This window comes from Bos javanicus, chromosome 2 (genome assembly GCF_032452875.1).
Source record: "Bos javanicus breed banteng chromosome 2, ARS-OSU_banteng_1.0, whole genome shotgun sequence".
Lineage (NCBI taxonomy): Eukaryota > Metazoa > Chordata > Mammalia > Artiodactyla > Bovidae > Bos > Bos javanicus.
This window is the reverse complement of record NC_083869.1, coordinates 120906759-120930006: the sequence shown is the minus strand read 5'-3', so window position 1 is coordinate 120930006 and position 23248 is coordinate 120906759.

Genomic DNA, 23248 nt, shown 5'->3' with positions numbered 1-23248 from the left:
CTGTCCATGGGTTTCTCCAGGCAAGAATACAGAAGTGGGTTGCCATTTCCTCCTCCAGGGAATCTTCCTGACCCAGGGATTGAACCTATGTATCCTGCATTTGCAGGCAGAGTCCTTACCACTGAGCCACCAAGAAGCCTAAATAGAAGGTATACAGATGGCCAATAAGCACATGAAGATACTCATCATCATTGGTCAGTAGAAGAATTCAGATAAAACCTATAATTAGATAATTGAGGTCGTGGAGACATTGGAGCCTTCAGGTACTGCTGGTGGGAATGTAAAATGGTCCAGGTATTTTGCAAAACCTACGTACGTACTCAAGAGACATAAAGACATATATTCACACAAAAAAATTGTACTTGAATGTTCAGAGCAGCTTTTCTCATAATTATAGCACTACATCCAGAATAGGAACCCACACTCTCTGCCTTCTTCCCCATTATCATAAATGAAGTCTTCTTGCTCCTTTCTTTTTAAAAAATATTTTATTTATTTATTTTATTTTTGGATGAGCTGAGTCTTTGTTGCTACCCTTGAGCTTTCTCAGGCTGCAGAGAGCTGGGCTACTGTCTAGTTGCAGAGGCCTTGCGTCACGTGGGCCCCTCACTGCGGTGGCTTCTCTTGCTGTGGAGCCCAGGCTCTAGGGCGGGTGGGCTTCAGTAGCTGGGGCTCAGGCGCTTAGTTGCCCCATGGTATGTGGAATCTTCCCAGACCAGGGATCAAACCCAGGTCCCCTGCATTGGCAGATGGCTTCTTCACTGCTGGGCCATTAGGGAAGACCACTTTTGCTCCTTTCCAAGACTGAACTCTCTCCTTATCAATGGATCACTCCAATCAATGCCCAAACTGCTGTGTATCTCCCTTTTCAAACAATACAAAGCAAAACCTTCCTGGACTCTACCTGCCTTCCAGTTACCACTCATTTTTCCACTCCCTTACTACTTTTTCAAATCTCATCACTCTTCAACCCATTCATTCTCTGTGGGCTTCTAACTTCAGCACTCTACTGAACCTGCTCCTGCCGCGGACATACATGTTTTCCACGTTGCCAAAGCCAGCAGTCACTCTTCTGTTCTTATCTTAGATGTCTCAGTAATAGTCAAGCAAGGTCATTACTACGTCTTGCTTAAAACATGCTTCTGTGACTCTGCACCCTTCAGAGTTTCCTCCTACTGCTGTAGCTGTTCATTCTTCGTCTCTTTTGTTTATATATGATTTTATTTATTTATTAATTTTGGGCTGTGTTGGGTTTTTGTTGTTGCAAGGGCATTTCTCTAGTTACAGTGGGTGGGGGCAGTGCACGGGCTTCTTATCATGCTGGCTTCTCTTGCTGCGGAGTTTGGGCTCTAGGGTGTGCTGGCTTCAGTAATTGTGGCCCACTGGCTCTGGAGCACAGGCTCGACAGTTTTTGCTCAGGGGCTCAGTTGCCCCATGGCATGATCCTCCCTGACCAAGGATCAAACCCGTGTCCCTTGAATTGGCAGACAGATTCTTTACCACTGAGCCACCAGGGAAGCCCTGGTCTTTTAGTTGATTTCCCTCTCCTGGATTTGGACCTCTAAGTCTAGTTTTCAATTCCCCATTCTGAGGTCAAACCCTTGACCTCATCATTTTCAGTTACCATGCTAACTCTAAGACCTTATGTTTCAGCACTCTGACATCCTTCTCCTATCTTTCCAGCTTTGTTGTTCAGTTGCTAAGTCATGTCTGACTCTTTGTGACCCCATGGACTGCAGTATGCCAAGTTCCTCTGACCTCTATTATCTTCTGGAGTTTGTTCAAATTCACGTCCATTGAGTTGGTGATGCTATCTATCCATCTCATTCTATGCCCCCTTCTTTCGCCTTTAATCTTTTCCAGCATTAGGATCTTTTCCCGTGAGTTGGCTCTTCACATCAGGTGGTCAGAGTATTGGAGCTTCAGCTTCAGCATCAGTCCTTCCAGGGAATATTCAGAGTTGATTTTCTTTAGGATTAACTGGTTTGATGTCCTTGCTGTCCAAGGGACTCTCAAGAGCCTTCTCCAGCACCACAGGTTGAAAACATCAATTCTTCGGCATTCAGCCTTCTTTGTGGTCCAACCCTCATGACTTTACATGACTACTGGAAAAAACATAGCTTTGACTATACAGACCTTTGCTGGCAAAGTGATTTCTCTGCTTTTTAATATGCAGTCTAGGTTTGTATAGCTTTCTTTCCAAGGAGCAAGCATCTTTTAATTTCATGGCTGCAGTCATTGTCTGAAGTCACACAGCCACGCTCTGTGGCACATGGATCTTAGTTCGCCAACTAGGGATCAAACCTCTGCACCTTGCATTGAAATCACTGAGTCTTAACCACTGGACTGCCAGAGAAGTCCCTCTCTTTTTTTCTTTCAAGGTGCCAAAGTAGATTGTCTCAGGATCTTTGCTATTACTCTCTCCTCAAATCTTCAGGGAGGTTTTCTCTGTCTCACCATCTAAATCAATGCTGTCTAGTAGAAATTTTTGCCATCATGGCAAGGCTCCATATCTGTACTGTCCAATATGGTGGCCACTGGGTTTCCCTGGTGGCTCAGCGGTAAAGAATCCCTGGGTCAAGAAGATTCCCTGGAAGAGAAAATGGCAATCCACTCCAATATGGTGGCCACTAACCACACAGGGTTATCAAACACTTAAAATGTGGCTATTGTGACTGAGAAACTGAACTATTTAATTTACTTAATTAAAAAATTTAAATTGAAACAAGCAAGGGGGTTTGTGGATACCATATTTAACCATGAAGGTAAATTACCCCCAAGTCACTTTCTGTTAAACTATCCAGTTTCCTTTTATGTTTGCCCTTAGTTTTAATGGGAAATAATTCACATCTATCACTATATAAAGCTTAAGGACTATAGAGTTTTACTTTCTCCAAAGCACTTTTCTCTAGGTGAAGTAACCTTATTCATTTATTGATTTATTTTCTGCTCTTTCTATGAGAATGTGGCCATATGAGAGCAGAGGCCTTGGGTATCTCATATAAAACTCATCACCCAAAATCCAGGGCCTGGGGACTTCCCTGGTGGTACAGTGGATAAGAATCCTCCTGTCCACAGTGGGGGAAGGAGAGAGTGGGGCGAATGGAAAGTGGCATCGACATAAATACACTCTCATGTGTAAAATAGGTAGCTGTTGACAAGTTGCTGTATAACACAGGGAGCCCACCCTGGTGTTCTGTGATACCTAGAGGGGTGCGAGGCTCAAGAGGCAGGTGATATATGTATATAATTATGGCTAATTTGCATTGGTGTATGGCAGAAACCAACACAACATTGTAAGGCAATTTCCTCTCAATTTAAAATAATTTTTTAAAAAGAAAGGAATCCTCCTTTCCAATGCAGGGAACACTGGTTCAATCCCTAGTCCAGGAAGATGCCATGCGCTGTGGCACAACTAAGCCAGAGTGCCCAGCTACTAAGGTCTGTTGCCCTGGAGCCTGTGCTCCGCGACAAAAGAGAGAAACCACTGCAATGAGAGGCCCATACACGGCAGTGAGGAGTAGTCGCAGCTAGAGGAAGTCCGTGCATAGACCCCGCCTAGCCAGAAATCAAAACAAACGACAACATCAACGAAGAGCTCAAGACCCGGATTGGTGTCAGGGAAATGCAGGTGCGTGATTTGTTGTTTTTTGGCCCTCAGTCATGTCTGACTCTTTGCGACCCCGTGGACTGCAGCACACCAGGCTTTCCCGTCCTTCACTATCTCCCTGAGTTTGCTCAAACTCAGTTCCATTGAGTCAGTGATGCCATCCAAGCATCTCATCCTCTATCACCCTCTTTTCTTCCTGCCGTCAATCTTTCCCAGCATCAGGGTCTTTTCCAAAGAATGGGCTCTTCACATTATGTGGCCAACGTATTGGAGCTTCAGCTTCAGTATCAGTACTTCCGATGCGTATTCAGGGTTGATTTCCTTTAGGGCTGACTGGTTGGATCTCCATGCAGTCCAAGGGACTCTCAAGAGTCTTCTTCAGCACCACAGTCCGTACATGACTACTGGAAAAACCATAGCTTTGACTAGATGGACCTTTGTTGGCCAAGTGATGTCTCTGTTTTTTAATATGCTGTCATGATACATATTTGTTAACTGATGAATAAAGTGTTAAGATTGTGGTTCTCCAAGCGTGGACTGCAAACCTCTGAGGATCCTCAGGACCTTATTATGGGGTCTGTGAAATCAAAACTATTTTTATAATAATTCTAAGATGTTATTTTGTGGTTTTGATGGTGGAAAAGCAATGGCAGGTCAAATAACTGGCCCCTTAGCATTAAACAAGGCAGGACTTCAGGCCACCCTTGTAGTCACTGTATCCCGAACTGGCATGCACGCACAGCAACAGAGGTAAATATACCAGATTCACTTAAGAACGACTTGATGAAGCAGTAAAAATTATTAACTTTATTAACTCTCCACCCTTGAGTATATCTCTTTTAAATATTTTGACAGAATGGGAAGAATTCTGCTGCCTGCCTAAGTACCATGGTTGTCTCCAGGAAAAGCACTTGTGCAATTGTTTGAGTTGCAAGCTGAACTAGCTGCTTCTTTTCATGAGCACCATTTCTACTTGAGAGAAGGATTGAAAGACACACTATGGTTATGCAAATGTAGTTTTTTGCAGACATTTTCTCTAAAATGAAGGAAGAGCGCTGTCAATTCAAGAGGAAAAAATTGACAATATTTGCTGTCAAAGAAGAAATTTGAGCTTTTGAGTGAAAATTAGATTTTTGGAAAATTTGTATCCACTGCTGTGAGCTTAGCAGCTTCCCAATACTTCAAGACTTTCAGTGGTGACACTAACGTATATGATATTTTTATGTTGTAAAACAAAATGTGTCAACATTTGGGAGATCTGTGTAACTTAGTGAACCAATACTTTGCAAGTGACTAACATGTGATGGTACAAAATCATGCACAAGTAGAGGATGAATTCAAAGTGCAGGATAGACCAATTTTTTTTCCCATTTTCAAATTCATTTAAAATTTTTTGGCTGTGCTGGGTCTTCTTTGTGGAGGGTGGGCTTTCTCTAGTTGTGGTGAGCCGGGGGGCTGCTGCTCTTTGGGTGTGGTGCATGGACGTCTCGTCATGACATAGCAAGTTGTGGAACACGGGCCATAGACTGTACAAGCTTCAGTAGTTGTGGTGCATGGGCTTCCTTGTTCCCTGGCGTTAGGGATCTTCCCAGACCAGGGACTGAACCCATGTCCCCTGCATTGGCTGAAGAATTCTTAACCACCAGGCCACCAGGGAAGTCCCAGACCAATGTACTTTAATATAATGAAAAGTTGACCAATAATGGTTTCATATTCCACATGGAAACTAAATTTTACAAAACTGTCATTTGTCGAGTTTAGGTATAGGATCAAGGAGGAATATCCACAATTATCTGAATATCCTTTTAATATACTCCTCCTTTTTCCAGTTATATACCTGTGTGAGGTTGAATTTTATTTCATTTTTTAATGTTCATAGCAGCTTTATTTGAAAAACTCCAAACTGAAAACCCAAATGTGCTCAGTCACTCAGTCGTGTCCAACTCTTTGCAATCCCATGGACTGTAACCCACCAGGCTCCTCTGTCCATGGAATTTTCCAGGCAAGAATACTGGAGTGGGTTGCCATTTTTTAACTCAAGGGCATCTTCCTGACCCAGGAGTTGAACCCACATCTCCTGCATTGAAGGCATATTCTTTATCACTGAGTTACCTGGGAAGCTCAAATAGCCTCCAACAAACGAATAGACAAGCAAACAAGGCTGAATATTTTTTATATATTTCAACCAAAACAACACAGCTCAATATATTGAATAAAGAAGCAGCTATGGGAATTCTAACTGCCTTTTATTAAGTCAGACATTAAAGAGATTTGCAAAAATGTCAAACAATGTCATTCATTTCACTCATCTTTTTGATTTGCAAAATGTAATTACTTTTCATCGAAAAGGGTATTATTTATGTTAACATTGAGGGGTTTATTATTTTCAGGTAAATAATTTTACTACTTTCAGATACATAATTTTTTAAAATTCTTAATTTCTAATATCATAAATATCAATAATGTAACCCACATCAACAAAAATCGCTTTCAAGTCTTCAATTTTTCAGAGTGTATAGGGGTCCTGAGACCAAAAAGCTGGAAAACACTGCTATAGATGAGCAATAAATCTGATCAGTCTCTAACACCTTGGTACATTGACAAAGGGGTAACAAAGTCATTATAAGTAAACAATCTCATTTTGAACAGAAGAGGAGGGGCAACGACACCTACTGGTCTGCAGTGTGCACTGGGTGTGGCAACCTGCAGATAAAGAGCAGCCAGAATCCCCTGCCTCGGTAGAATGAGGCAGACTGGGTGCTCTGCCATGCTGAGAGATCTCTCTGGCTAACATAACTGCGGACACATCTCACGAGGATTTTGAGCATTTCTAGTATTGTTTGGAGCCAAGACACTGCCTCAGGGATTGATCAATTACAGGATTCCATGTGACAATGAAATGTAGCCGGACACTATGTTCCTTCCCCCGACGGCCTCCATCTGCCTTTTGTCTGTAGAAAAACTTTGGCCTAAGAATGAGTTTAATATAACTACAGAAAAATTAATAATCATAATCAAATAAAACCAATGAATTAAAATAAGTAAGTACAAATGGGCTTCCCTGGTGGCTAAGTCAATAAAGAATCTGCCCACAATGCGGGAGACCTGGGTTTGATCCCTGGGTGCGGAAGATCCCCTGGAGGAGGGCATGGCAACCCATTCCAGTATTCTTGCCTGGAGAATCCCCATGGACAGAGGAGCCTGGCAGGCCACAGTCCATTGGGTCGCCAAGAGTCGGACACAAAAATAAAACTATATACGATCTAAATTTCTTAGAAAAGGAGTAAGTTTAATCAGAGATGTGAGAAAATGAAAGAAAGGAAAACCATCAAGGGAGACCAGATAATAATAGTTTAGTCATTAGGCAAAGTCAAGGACCTTTATTCCTTCTTAAGGACTGTAGATAAAATTCTGAGCCATATCCTGTGAACTGTCTTGTAAATACTGAGACTCCCACCAGGTGGAAGAAGTTAACTACATGATGCCCAGACTGCAGCCATGACATAAAGCTGCCACAATGCAGACAGTTGGCATTCAGAAAATGGAAACAAAAGAGAGCCTGGAACTGAAGATTAGTTGTATTTAAAACAATCAAAACGACGCTGGTCAGACCACCACGTGACCGATTTCAAGAGGACTGTCAGAGCTGACTGTACTGTGTCTACATGTAGCCCCTCCCTCCATCTATAAAAGCTTTTGCCCCCGATTGTCAGTGGGGTGGGTTCTGCCTTTGGACGGGCGTCTGCCCTCCCCCTCCCTCCATTGCTGGCTTTGCTGAGAAAGACAGCCTGAAATAAACTTTCCTTTCCACCAGCCTTACCTCTTTATTGGCTTCTGAACGGTGAGCAATTAAACCCCACTTTCAGTTATACCAGGACTGGGGTTTTTCTCACAGAACCACTCCTTTAAAAGATGTATAAGTTTTCTGGGTATTCGCATTTGGGTAATTCCATGGGTTAATAACCAAGTCAGAAGAATGATGAGGGCCTTTCCTGGTGGTCCAGTGGCTAACACAATGGGTTCCCAATGCAGGGGGCTGGGGTTCGATCCCTGGTCAGGCAACTAGATCTCACAAGCCATAACTAAGATTCTGCATGGCACTATGACCCAGCAAACAGCCAAATAAATAATCTTTTAAAAAAGAATGATAAATTATAGCCCCTGAATCTAGACTTTGATCTTGGTATACAGGGTCTTAGCAACAGGAGCTCCCAGTCCTCAGCTCAGAGACTCCAGCTTCACCTCTGCCTTGGAGCCATTGAACACCAGGCATGGGGGCTTGGCACAGCTGGCTGCCCCCATCCCTAGGCTGCATCCCATTGGAAGGCTCTTTACATAGGGAGACTGTCTTTTTAGTAGGCAGGTAGGAAGGGCTTGGGAGGGGTTGTATTTCCTGCCTCCCTGTCTTTATTCCCACTCACTTTAGCTTTGACATGAATAGATGAGCTTTTTCAGTCTTGCAAAGCATGTGATCATCAGACTCTGCATCAGCCTGGATCGCTGGCTACAAGCTGTCTTTCTCAGCAAAGCTGTAGGCACTTAAGTTCAGAGGTCAGGCTGCCTGGATTCAAGGCAGAGCTCTAGCCCTGTCTAGCTTTATGATCTTGGGCAAATCCTTTGCACCTCAGTTCCTCAAATGTAAAATGGGAAATAACAATGGTATCCATTTCTTTGTGTTCTTATGAAGATTAAATGAGTTAATGTGTGTGAAGCACTTAGAGCCTGGCACATGATGAATGCTTCAGAAATGTTAGCTTTTATTCTTGATTATTCTTTCTGCAGAATTTATCTCTTTGGCTCAAGGCTTGGGAAAATAGCCAACACACACAACCTCCTGACATCTCTTTACCAAGTCTCCTGAACTCCTGCCTTTGTTAAACACATGGTCTGAGATTCAGGGGCCCTTGGCTTTGCAGCTGCATTACAAGGAATGCTTACCTCCTAGCCTCCTGGGAATGGAAAATCCCAGGTTATTCCCAACAGTTGGAAAACCTGATCTGTACCCCACCTCAGCTCGGTCAATTCTGCGTGTCAGGGACATCACTAGCAACACTCCACTTCTTATAATAGTCAGAACTTCACTTGCAGGTGACAGAATCTTGACAGAAACGGGCTTTGGGTAGGAGGAAGGAATTTGTTGGATTACAGGAAGCCTTAAGCATGGTTAGATCCTGGCATTAAAACAATGTCATCTAGGGAGTTCTCTGCTGGTCTAGTGGTTAGGATTTCGTTTTCACTACTATAGCCCAGGTTCAATCCCTGGCTGGGGAACTGAAATCCTGCAAGCCGCACAGCACAGTCAAACAACAACAACAACAATAACCAAAAAAATCCCAGTGTCATCTGGTGCCTCTGTCTCTTGTCCTCACTCCATTTCTCAGCTCTGCCTTCCTCTGTGCTGGTGGCAAGATCAGGCTGTCCCTGTCCATGAAGTGAAAGATCTATGCTTACAATTTCCCAGATTTGGAACCTTAGCAGCAAGCATCCTCTATTCCCCTGGAATTCCAGAAAAGCTTGGGACTGACTGCCTTTAACTTCTCCAGCTAGAGGTGTGTTCCTTAGCCTTAGTAACATCCCAGAATGACATCATATGTGGCCTCAGAGGACTGAAACAGCCAGGGAAGGGAGGAAAACTTGATATTTGTCAACCATTTATTCAGTGGCATCTCATATCTTCTCATGGTGAAGATGATCCCTTTTGGGGAAGGAAACTAAACCCCATGGTGGTCTCCACCTTCCTCCAAGCTGAGAGCAGATGGGCTCCTTCTCTTGTCCACGGCCAGCCCCTCTGCCTGTGCCCCTGGTCCCATTCTATCTTCCTAAAGACAGAGCATCACCAAATAGCTTCCTCTCTGTTTTTATTTATTTATTTTATGGCTGCGCTGGGTCTTCGTTGCTGCTCGGGCTTTCTCTAGTGGTGGAGAGTAGGGGCTACTCTTCATTGCAGTGCTCAGGCTTCTCAGTGTGGTGCCTTCTCTTGCTGCAGAGAACAGACTCTAGGGATCTGGGCTCAGTAGTTGTGCTGTGTGGACCCACTCGCTGGGGCTCCCAGGCTCTAGAGCACATGGGCTCAGTAGTTGTGGCATATGGACTTGGTCGCCCTGCAGCATGTGGGATCTTCCTGGATCAGGGATCAAACCCATATCCCCTCACTGGCGGGGGGATTCCTAACCACTGGACCACCAGGGAAGTCTTCTCTGATATTGCCACTCTCTCCATTTCTCCCCTATTTTCTCCTGAGCCTCCAAACATGCTCAAGTCTCTTACTTAAAAAACAAATTCTCCTCTTCTTAGGGAATAGTTGTTTACCACTCCACCTCCTCCCCTTTCACTCACGCCTCAACTAAATGCAATCAGTTTTCTCTTGCTGCCGTCTTCTGAAGTTGCTCTTTCTAAAGTCACCAATTACTTCCCCACGACAAATCCAGTCTTCAGCCAGCCTGACCTGTCTCCAAACCAGCCCTGTTCTCCTTCCTGAAATCCTCACCCTACTTGGTTTTCGTCATTTTCTTTATCCCCGGTTCTCCTCCTCCCTTTCCTGGTTGCTCCTTTCCTGCACTCACTGGTTAGGTTTTATGAAAAGAGGAGGCCAATTGCCCATTTATTCCTGGCTATAGTTTCAAGAGCCATTTTCTCATCAGTGATTTCCCATCTCCAGGGCCTGGGTGTCTCCAGATGTCAATTTCTGTGCCTTGACACAGAGCCTGAACAGAGCAGCCATCCACATAGAGTGGATTTCCTTAAAGACCGGTGCCTAAGGAATGACAAGGCAGTACCCAGAGCTGGAACTCTGTCCCAAGCCACTCACAAAGGCAAATGCTCAAAAGTAAGAGGAGGAGAAATTCCCTAGTGGTCCAGTGGTTAGGACTCCAAATTTCCAATCCTGGGTGCTCAGGTTCATTCTCTGGTTGGGGAACTAAGATCCCACAAAATGTGTGACACAGCCTCCCAAAAAAAGTAAGAGGAGGGGTGGTTATCCCACCCTTGCTGTATCCTGATGACAGTTCAGCCACATAGCGCCCTTAGTCTTCTCTCCTTGTCACACTCCATTCATGAAGCCCTGTTCCTCATGTCTGCATGTGGGACAGCCATGTCGGAGTGGGAAGAGCATGCTATCTGAAATTCCAGATTTGCGTTTGTGGCTTGCTTCTTTTTCTCTTTTTTGATCAGGCTTCAGTCTCCAGAAAATCATCGGCTGTGGTTGGGTACATTCATTCCTGAGCTTCTGTAGGTGCTCAGGTGATTTTCAGGAATGGGAGCCATGGTGCAGATTCAGAGGAAGTGGGGTGTCAGGGGAAGTCATCTTAGGGGGCCCCAAAGCAGGTCCCTGGAGAACAGGAATAATGACACTCTGGGTATGCTCCTAGCACTGAAGCCTCTTACACCAGACGGTCTTTCACGGGTGCGTGGCCACCATCACATCCAAGTGGTTCACAGCAGCATCTGGCTCGGGGCCAGATCCCGTGTCCAATCAGCTGCAGTAAGGTTGGCAGGCCTAGCCTCACTGGATTTACGTGACCCACGTCCCACTGATTTCATGAAGCAAGGTCAGCTGAGGTCTGCCAGCCCTGGGAGATGGCAGACAGAGGTGCAGGCCCTCAGTGTCAAGGTTTTTGTGTCTTCCTCCTTGTGTCTCCATTTCCTTCCAGTGTTTGACAAACGAAGGGTTCAGACCAGTCGATCTTCAAAGGTGTTTCCAACTTTGACTTTCCAGGAATGTATTATTATTATAGTTTGGCTGTACATCAGCTCCTACAAAATGACATGTCACATCTCTGCTCGAAGGTTTCAAGTTGTGAGATTTATTAACCAGAGAGCAGCTGCAGGAAACAGAAACCTATTTTAAGCAGAAAAGGCTTTGATACAGGGAATCAGATGTTTAAAAAAAATAGTTGGGAGGGCTGGAGGAGTGGGCTCCAGGGATGAGCCCCAGAAAAAGACCCCAAAAGAGCTGCCAATTGGTGCAATCATGAAGTTGGTGAGACAGGAAGCCGCTTCTAGAATTCTTGTGTTAAAGAACGCACCAAGTAAAAAGACAACCCACAGAATGAAAGCATTTGCAAATCATATATCTATCAAGGGACTCATAACCAGAATATATAAAGAAGTCTTTATAAATCAACAATACAAAAATCCAAATTAAAAATGAGCAAAGGATTTGAATAGATATTTCTTAAAAAAAACTTTTTCTTTCTTTATGTTTCTCTTTGGCCGTGCTGGGTCTCATTGCTTTGTGCAGATTTTCTCTAGTTGCGGTGGGCAGGCTTCTCATTTCGGGGCTTCTCTTGCTGCAGAGCATAGGCTCTAGGTGCACAGGCTCACTAGCTGCAGCAAGCAGGCTTAGTTGCCCTGAGGCATGTGGAATCTTTCTGGGTCAGGGGTCAAATGGTGTCCACTGCATTGGCAGATGGAATCTTATCCACTGCACCACCAGGGAAGTCCTGAATAGATATTTCTTCAAAAAAAGATATACAAATAGCCAAGGAGTACATGAAAAGATGCTCAACATTATTAGTCATTAGGGAAATGTAAATAAAAATCACAGTGAGGTACCACTTCATGCCCAGTAGGATGGTTATGATGAAAAAGACAATAACAAGTGTTGACAAGGATGTGGAGAAATTGCTGTACTGCTGCTGGGTAAAATGGTATAGCCCCTGTGGAAACAGGATGGTGGTTCCTCAAAAAAATAAACATAGAATTTCCCTCTCATCCAGCAACTCCACTTCTGGGGTACATACCTGTAAAAACTGAGAGCAGGGTTGAACAGATGTCTGTGTACCCATATTCATAGCAGCATTATACACAATAGCCAAAAAGTGGAAACAAACTAAATGTCCATCAACCGATGAATGGATAAGCAAAATGTGATGTATACATACAATAACTTTACGATATCCAATGGAGTATTACTCAGCCAAAAAAGAAATGAAGTACTGATAAGTGCTACAGTGTGGATGAACCTTGAAAACCTATGCCAAGTGAAAGAAGTCATACACAAAAAGCTACCTAATGTGATTATATGAAATGCCCAGAATAGGCAAATTCACAGAGAAAGTAGACTAGCTGTTGCCAGGCCTGGAAAGAGGGGGGAAATGGGACTGACTAATAGCAAGCTACTTCAGGGGGTGATGGCAATGATCGGGAATTAGTAATGATTGTTGTACAACTTTCTGAATACATTTAAAATCTGAGTTGCACACTTTAAAATGGTGAATTTCAGACCTTCCTTGGCAGACCAGTTAAGCCTCTGTGCTTATACTGCAGGGGCCTTGGGTCCCATCCCTGGTCAGGGAACTAAGATCCCGCATGCTGTGCCAAAAAAAAGTAAAGTGGTGAATTTCATGTTAGGTGAGTAATATCTCCATCGAGAAATAGGATGGTTAGCAAACACACACGGCACTGTGGCTGCAACCCGAGGATCAGGGGTCAGAAAGCTACCTCTGCTGCTGCCGCCGCTGCTTCCCAACGTCACGAAGCTAGTGTTTGGACATCAGGATGCTCCGTCGTTACTCAAGGTTGCCACAAACACGAAGCAACAACCACACAGCTGGAAGATGGCCTTCGCCTTACTTTTTCCTCCCAGCTCTTATATAAGTGGATGCAATTTATAGACCCTAATTTGCATGTAAAATGTTAACTGCAAGGGATTCTGGGAAGTGCAGCATTTAACTCTGTGGCTTTGGCAGTATGAGAAAAAGATTGGAATGCATGCTGATAACCAACTCACCACATCTACACAAATTCATCCTTTGACCAGTTAGGAGTCTAAACACCCTTCCTAGAAGGAGAGATCCAAAATTCTGTTAGTCCTGTATCCAGCTCTGGGTGATAGTCATTCTAGCTCTGTTACAATCCTGCCTCGTCAATCTGTAACCTAGGGCTTCCCTGGTGGTCCAGAGGTTAAGAGTTTGCCTTGTAAAGCAGGGGAAAGAGGTTCAATCCCTGGTCTGGGAAGATCCCACTTGCTGCAGGGCAATGAAGCCCATGTGCCACAACTACTGACCTGGTGCTCTAGAGCCCATGCTTCGCAACAAGAAAAGCCTCTGCAATGAGAAGACCCTGCACCACAGTGAAGTGTAACCCCTGCTCACTGCAACTAGAGAAAGCCTGTGTGTAACAACAAGGAGCCAGCGCAGCCAGAAACTGACTTAAAAAGAAACAACCTGCAACCTAAAGACTAACTGATCAAGTTACCAACACACTTGATGATACTAGGCAAAATGTGGTGGGAGTTGGGGGGAGAGAAATGGGTGGATATCTATAAATATATATATGCCAGAGAAAGGTAAAAATGTGAAATGCTAATATAGTTCTCACTTCTCTACCTTTCATGAATTCTTTACATTCATAAATATCTTTCTTTACTACTTATGAAGTTCCTTTTCCCACAGTCAGTACCTCAGCTGGATGAGGCTCTTTATCTGGTGTGGTGACCCAAGTCTTCATTTCTAAGGGACTTAAGCCCTCACTGGAATAGCCTTTTAACCTTGACTCCTGAATACAGCAGTACTAGAAGTAGCCCTAGTGGCTCAGTTGGTAAAGAATCTGCCTGCAATGAAGGAGACCACTTGCAATGCAGGAGATAAGGGTTCGATCTCTAGGTCGGGAAGATCCCCTGGAGAAGGAAATGACAACCCACTCTACTATTCTTGCCTAGGAAATCCCATGGACAGAGGAGCCTGGCAGGCCCCAGTCCATGGGGTAACAAGAGTTGGACACGACTTAGCAACTAAACCACCAGAAGTAGCCCAGAGGGCCCTTTAAATTCTAGACATAATCCTTCCTGCCCTCACCGAGCAACAACAAACCTATCTCTCTTGATAATCAGGATCAATGACTGCATCTAACACAATTGTCCTTTTTTAGGCTATTAGTTCAGTGGATGAGGAGCACAGATTTGCCAAAAAAACTTACAGTTCAGTGGACTCATTATTATTAGCCCTGGTGGAAGTATTTCCCCTCTGGGGATTAAGACATCTTAAACTAACAAAGACCAAAGTCACAGGGGCAAGAAGCAACTTCCGTGAAGGGGTTATACGTAGATCACTGTTTCAGAACACATACCGCATTCTATAGGACAGAACTTCCTTCACAAGGTCTTGTCTTTCAATAGTGCCATAAATGAGTCTTTAGTAAACCATTTAACTGTTGTGTGAGGCCAGCTGCTTTGGGGTGATCACATGGGTCTTAGCCCATTGCCTCACTTGATGAGAGGAGGTGTTATGTGGAATACAGGATGAATAGACATTCAGTAAGTTCATGGATAGTGATGATGATGACGATGATAAGCATGGTAATAATAAGTGAAAAGAATGACACTAGCTAATGTATATAGCTCTTACTACAGGCTGTGCATGCTGCATGCTAAGTCACTTCAGTCGAGTCCGACTCTTTTCGACCCTATGGACCATAGCCCAGTAGTTGGCTCCTCTGTTCATGGGGATTCTCCAGGCAAGAATACTGGAGTGGGCTGCCGTGCCCTCCTCCAGAAGATCTTCCCAACTCAGGGATTGAATCCATGTCTTTTCTATCTTCTGCATTGGCAGGCAGATTCTTGACCATTAGCTTCATCTGGGAAGCCTACAAGCAAGGCATTGCTATTTGCATTCATTTAATCCTCATTGTCCCAAATGAAGACATGGAGATAGAAAGAGTTAACAATATGCCCAAGGTCATAAGCTACTACCTTGGAGAAGGAAATGGTAACCCACTCTGATAGTCTTACCTGGAAAATCCCATGGGCAGAGGAGCCTGATGGGCTATAGTCCATGGGGCTACACAGAGTTGGACACAACTGAGTGATTGAACATGCATGAGCATAAGCTGTTTAAGTAAATGGTGGAGTTAGAATTCCTACCCAGGCATTCTGGCTCTGGCATCTATCCTCTTAACCACTGTGCTTGTCAAAGTTAACAAATAATCAAATTTAGAATAATTGGGGTGGGAGGTCTTTGGTTTGATAATAATTGGTATTTTTCTCATGTAGGATTTTTTCTTTATATTTGAGGCTCGGTATACATGGAAACAATTCATATCTTGAGTGTCTTTTCCAGTGAGGACAAATCCCTGACTACTCTGTGATGGAAGGGAGCTGATCTGATATTAAGTGCCCAGCTGGTCCCTCCAGAGCTTGGAGCAGGGCTCAGTTGTGAGCCAACATCAGCTTCTCAAAAGGAGAATTGCCAAAAATAGCCTGGCTTGACTCCAGAATCTGAAAGCCCTGTGCTGTTTTTCTCTTATGTTTGCCACGGTGTATATAAAGTAGCCCCATTTGCCAAGGCATGTGCACACTACTGGATGTGCTAGATCATAAAATTCAAACTGCTTACACAGCACCCTATACCAACTGGCGACCATCCTCTTTTTCTGGGCCCATTGAAGTTAGTAGCCCTCATGGGTTACTTGGAAATTGGGTCAGTGCAGCATAATCAAACGTGGTATGCTACCTCCAAAACACAGAAATCCACCAAATGCTTGGGATTTTTCTTAGTGGGAGGTGATGTACAATGCAACAGCTTATCTTTCACTTTAGATAAATTGTGATCACCTAGGATTTCCCTGGTGGTCCAGTGGCTAAGAATCTGCCTTCTAGTGTGGGGGATGTGGGTTTGATCTGATCTCTGGTCTGGGGGGAGTTAGGATCCAGCATGCTGTGGGGCAGCTAAGCCCATTTGCTGCAACTAGAGATGGCAAGGAAGACCCAGTGCAGCAAAAATAAAAAACAACAACAAAACTAAAAAACCAACAAATAAAAACTGCCATCCTCCAGATTCCTGTTCTGGATTCCTAAAAATTTCATGGAGGTAGAAGTGCCCTTAAATGTCTCTTATCCTCCAGAACACATGTGTTTTCCATGGCATTTAGATATCTGCTACTTCTTGCTTATTAGGTCCAAAAACACATCATCACATAACAGAGTGATGTTCTGGGAAATGTGAAATGATTAAAATGCCTGCACATTAGATTTCAGCAGAGCTGGAAGGAAAGTTATGACCAACCTAGACAGCATATTAAAAAGCAGAGACATTACTTTGCCAATAAAGGTCCATCTAGTCAAGGCTATGGTTTTTCCAGTAGTCATGTATGGATGTGAGAGCTGGACTATAAAGAAAGCTGAGCGCCAAATAATTGATGCTTTTGAACTGCGGTGTTGGAGAAGACTCAAGAGTCCCTTGGACTGCAAGGAGATCCAACCAGTCCATCCTAAAGGAAATCTCCTGAATATTCATTGGAAGGACTGACGTGGAAGCTGAAACTCCAATCCTTTGGCCCCCTGATGCGAAGAGCTGACTCATTTGAAAAGACCCTGATGCTGGGAAAGATTGAAGGCAGGAGGAGAAGGGGATGACAGAGGATGAGATGGTTGGATAGCATCACTGACTCAATGGACATGAGTTTGAGTAAGTTCCAGGAGTTGGTGATGGACAGGGAAGCCTGGCGTGCTGCAGTCCATGGGACTGCAGAGTTGGACATAACTGAGCGACTGAACTGAACTGAACTGGAGAGGTGCTACTACCCAGAGGTATGGCAGTAAGCAGTACTGTTGACTTTGACAGGTAAAAGTAATCTGCTTTTCACAATTTCTATTCTTTGGGTGAGAGAAAAACATCATATTCCAGGTCAATAGCTGTATGGCTGCAGGTGCTGGGGCAGGTATTGATTTGCTTCAAAGTGATTATATCTGAAATAACAGCTACAAGTCAAGTCTTGCAAATAATTTAAATATAGATAAGATTTTCCAGGCAAGAGTTCTGGAGTGGGTTGCCATTTCCCACTCCAGGGGATCTTCCTGACCCAGGGATCAAACCCATATCTCCCACATTGTAGGCAGAAGCTTTACTGTCTGAGCCACTGGGGAAGTACCACAGATAAGATAGGGATCACCTTTGGAATTTCTCAAGTCTTTGATAGTGGTGGTAGTATTTATCATGCCCTCAGGGATACACTATTGCTTTTGGCTTATAGTTCTGGTGGAGGAGAGTTCCAGGGGCTTTCCTTTGCTTTTCTTCTCACAATAACTTGCACTCTATAGGTCAATGTGAAGATTCTGCCCGGTGCCAAATACACCCATTACAACTGTGCTTATAGGAACTGGGAAATAACCAGGGTGGATATGTGAGATAGATCCAGGCTGAGATTCCTTATAAATTACATGATCCTTGTGTATTACTTTGCTAGGTATGCAACAAAGGACTACAAATTGACTGACTTAAGCAACACGAATTTATTGTCTCACAGATCTGGAGACTAGAAATCCAAGATCAAACTGTCGACAGGGCTGGTTCCTGCCAAGGGCTGTTAGGAGGAATCTGTTCCATGCCTCTCCCTAGCTTCTGGTGGTTTGCAGGCAATCTTTGGAATTTGGTGGCTGGTTCCACCACATCATCCCGATCTCTGCCTTCATCTTCACATGGCATTCTCCTGGTGTGAGTGACTCTTTGTCCAAAGTTCCCCTTTGGCCCAATCATATTGGATTAGGGGCCCACTCTGCTGCTGCTGCTACTGCTGCTAAGTCGCTTCAGTCATGTCCGACTCTGTGCGACCCCATAGACGGCAGCCCACCAGGCCCCACCGTCCCTGGGATTCTCCAGGCAAGAACACTGGAGTGGGTTGCCATTTCCTCCTCCAATGCATGAAAGTGAAAAGTGAAAGTGAAGTCGCCCAGTTGTGTCCGACTCTTAGCGACCCCATGGACTGCAGCATACCAGGCTCCTCCATCCATGGGATTTTCCAGGCAAGAGTACTGGAGTGGGGTGCCATTGCCTTCTCCATAATTATATCTACAACAACCCAATTTTCAAATAGGGTAACACTCTGAGGTATTGGAGATTAGGACTCCTACATATGAATTTTCAACCCATAATACCTCATAAGGATAAATATATATATATGGCTCAGACGGTAAAGCGTCTGCCTACAATGTGGGAGACCCGGGTTTGAGCCCTGGGTCAGGAAGTTCCCCTGGAGAAGGAAATGGCAACCCACTCCAGTACTCTTGCCTGGAAAATCCTATGGACGGAGGAGCCTGATGGGCTACAGTCCATGGGGTCGCTAAGAGTCGGACACAACTGGGCGACTTCACTTTCACTTTTCACTTTCATGCATTGGAGGAGGAAATGGCAACCCACTCCAGTGTTCTTGCCTGGAAAATCCCATGGACGGAGGAGCCTGGTGGGCTACAGTCCATGGGGTTGCCAAGAGTCGGACACGACTGAGCGACTTCACTTCATGTTTGCTTGCACCGTATGACTTGCAGGATCTTAGTTCCCAGACCAGGGATTAAACCTGTGCCCCTGCAGTTGGCTTACCTCATAGCTCAGTTGGTAAAGAATCCGCCTGCAATGCAGGAGAACCTGGTTCGATTCGTAAGGGCTAGTCTACCCACTCCAGTATTTTGGGGCTTCCCTTATGGCTTAGCTGGTGAAGAATCCGCTTGCAATGCAGGAGACCTAGGTTCGATCCCTGGGTTGAGAAGATCCCCTGGAGAAGGGAAAGGCTACCCACTCCAGTATTCTGGCCTGAAGAATTCCATGGACTATACAGTCTATGGGGTCACGGAGTCGGACACGACTGAGCAACTTTCACTTCACCTGCAGTGGAAACTCAGAGTCTTAACCACTGGAACTCCAGGAAGTCCCAAGCCTCTATTTTAAACTAGTGGTCCACAAAGACCTTTTAGTTTCTTTGAGATTAGTACTGGTTTAGGGTTTATAGTTTCCAAGTATTTCGTAAAGGCTTGGGTATTTTCATTTCCTTAAGCACAGCACATAGTTAATTGACTTAAGATTCCTTTGGGGAAGACTAGAAGATTAACAGTTTAGTTACGGTAATAGTGCTGGGTGCTTCCCTCAGAGCTTTGGTCTGAGAATTCAGTGAGTGTCTGTGACCCTCCACTTAGTGACTTAAAACAGGCCTCCCTTTGCCAGACTTCTGCTTTGTGTTCAGTACACCGAGTAGGACCTTGGTAGGTTATATTTCCTCACTCCTGCTCTGCTGCCTTTGCACTGCTTCTTGGCCCCTGCCGCTCTAGGATCCTGTCATCTCCACTGATATCAAGGATTCCATTTCAATGGCAACATCTCTAAGCTTCATCCCCGGCCTATAGGGGATATACACTACAGCATTTTCAAGGTGAAGTGTCCCCTTATCTATGTACTTTGTGTGTGTGTGTGTGTGTAAGAAATGTCCTCTGAGCAATTCTGGAGGCAAAATTAGGAGACGAGTAGGTACACATGATAAACCTCCACCAACTCTACTATCGCTATGTTTCTGCATTCATCTTCTAATACTATAGTAAGAAATTTTTAGTAAGTGTTCAGTTCAGTTCAGTTCATTCAGTTGTGTCCGACTCTTTGTGACCCCATGAGGTACAGCACTCCAGGCCTCCCTGTCCATCACCAACTCCCGGAGTCCACCCAAACCTATGTCCATTGAGTCGGTGATGCCATCCAACCATCTCATCCTCTGTGTCCCTTCACCTCCTGCCTTCAATCTTTCCCAGTATCAGGGTCTTTTCAAATGAGTCAGCTCTTAGCAAGTGTAGACCCCTCTTAAGTCCAGGTTTCATCCAACCAACCAGCTAAGAGCCACTTTTAGCTGCTAACACCAATATACTAATTCCAGAATCTCTAGAATGCCCATATTAATAAACTCAACCAGATGAAAATAAAATTATGTTAGTTTCTTCCTGGTCTAATACCTTTAGAATCCAGTCCACACACGTTCATTCCCCAGGTTTCTACTGATTCAAATGAGCAAAATCTTATAATTCTGTAACCTTTCCTTCTCTAAGGTCAGATTTTGTGGTTACCCACTCCAGTATTCTGGCCTGGAGAATTCCATGGACTGTATAGTCCATGGGGTTGCAGAGTTGGACACGACTGAGTCACTTTCACTTCAATATGCTTCAGAAGCATATTGGGATCTGACTATAGCCACAGATCTGATAGCAATAAGGGGCAGCAATAAGCATTTCCTTTCAACTCAACTACCCAAGGTCTCCAAGTAAGATAGCACTAGCCCTATCAACAGTGGAAAGAAGGGCTGCTTCTGCTGGTAAGAGAAGCAAAGTGTAGAGTTTGTGGGTTCAGAACGCTAGGATTTATCCAAATCTACTCAAATGTCCCGATTTTCACTTTACTCTTTCCCAAACAGGATCCTAATTTTCACCTAAGAGACCTGGTAAGCTAAGAATTTAACTTATGTTGTAATTCAATAACCCAGAATCTCGCCTTGATTTTTCATGTACATCAGCCTTGTGGCTACAAGACAGCCCTGAGCTGAAAATTTAAAAGCACTTGAGACTTTCATTTTCTTTTTTTAACCTCTCTAGCAAAAGCACCACCATTTAAGTCTTCATTTCTTACACAGTGGTCCATTCTGGCAGCCACTTGGTCTATCAAAGTCTTTTATCCATGACAGTTCATTTAACATGACCACAAGTGTAAATAATCTTTACCAGTTTACCATTTTCCAATGACAACTAGATTCTCACTTCCTTCAAATCCAACTTAGTCATAACTACGCAAAAATCTCATTTTTTAGGGCCTGTTATCTATAACCAGTTTTGGAACCAAATACTGTATCAGTTAGGGTTCTGAAACTTCAGGAAACAAAACTGTTCCACCTATTTTAAGTAGAAGAGAATTCAATACAGGTAAATTAGGCGCTTACAGAAGAACTGGAAAGCTGGGCAAGTGGGCTCTAGGCTGGGCGTCCAGGAGACTCCCAGATTAGTCCACTACGGGAACTGCTCCCTTTGCCACCACCGGGAAGAGGAGGAACCAGGAGGCGAGCACTGGCTCACTGTGAGGACATACATCACAAATGGTTATTTATGGGTCAGGAAGCCCTTTGACACCCACACAGATACTGATGGATACTGGTGTACCGCTGGAGGGAAACCTGTCTTCTGTGTCTTTGCAGGAGCAATAAGGTTGCTAAAGATCCCTGAATCACTTCCTCCTTCAGCATCCTTGTTTGTACATCTAACTGGCAAAACAGATTACATTCAGAACCTTGGTTTCAAGGAAGTGTAAGACGTGCAGTTTTATACAAAAAAGTACATTAGAAAGTGGTCAGACTGAATAAGTACCCATTTATCATTTCCATAAATTTCTTTCATTGACCCATCCAAGTCGGGTTGGTGACCAGACATGCCCTCTCCCAGTTTTAGCCTTTTAAAGTTGACCACAAGCACCCCATCTGTCTGGCTTTGAAGATGACTTCTCCTGGCCTCAGAGGAACCTAAAATGTCCTTGTCTACACAATCTTGTCCTCAGCCACCTTTTCAGCCTTTTACTACCCTCCTCCTTGGTCCACTCTGTTCCATTCATTTAGGCCTCTATGCTGTAGGTGTGTGTATGTGTTTAAACAGACTAAGGATGTTCCATCAAAAGGTGTTTGTACTTTATTCTTCATGTCCGGTATATTCTTGCCTAGACACATGGTTCTTTCTCATTCAAGCCTCTAACAAAATGTACCTTTATCAAAGAGGCCCGCAGTACCTACCTAATGTAGCACCATCTACTACTCTTTTTGCTTTCCCTGCTTTCTTCACTGCATTTATCCTCATCCAGACTTTATATCGATTGCCCTTTCCCACTACAGGGTGAGTTTCACAAGGTCAGGCATTTTTGTGTTTTCCTTATTGCTGCATCCTGCACCTGAAACAGGTATTTCAGAATGAGTGAACACTGCTGTACAAAGAAATTCAGCTTTCCCCATTTTCTAAGCCGAGCATCAACTTTTCCCACGCATTACTCATGTTCTCCTCCAGGTGGTGCTGAGGGGTCTTTTTGTCTGCTAATGTCTAGGAGATACAACAACGTTCCAAAGGATTAGAATAAGCTTGGTTTTTCATGGCCTCTGGTCTAGAGTTGTGAGCTTTTTTTAGATGGCATCCATAATCTCCCTTAATTTTTTTCTTCTTATTCCTACCAGAGGAAAAAAAATACACATGGGCCTTTAACAAAAGCCATTTTTGGTACTCCATCTAACAATCTTTACAACTCCCCACTTTGGCTAAGTGAAAACACACTCACACAACTCTCACAGCAGTAAGAACTGGAATCTGGGTAAGAATACAGCTGTGGCTGCAAACTCCTGCCCCTTCAAAAGACTTTCTTGATCTTATCCTGTTAATTGCTCCCTTGATGAGGCTCTGAGAGAAATACAAGTCTTTGAGTTGATAATTTGCATTTCAGAGATTCCCATACTGTCTGCCCTTTTCCCAACAAGCTCCCTTTTTCACACAGACACCCTCTCGGGCATTCTTTCAGAGACCCAAAGTCCGCCAACAGCACTTCCCGGCCCAGGTGCAGGGCAATGTGCTAAGAGCTAAGAATCTTCCAAGCTGGCTGTGGTCCAGACTCATCCTCATCGTAGTAAAGCACAGGCCAGGAAGACAAAGAGCAGGTGCATCTGTGAAAGGAAACAGAAAGCCATCTGGTCCTCGGGGAAAGGATGTTTTCAATTCTTCCTCTGGGCCCAGGGTTAAAGTGACAGAGAAGTTTGGCACTGGAAGCTCCTTAAATACTCACTTACTGTCTGAGAGTCAGTAAATTAGGGGCATGAGAGTAACTGATTCAAACAGTCACAAAGTAAATTACTGCCAGATTTGGAAACTCACATCAG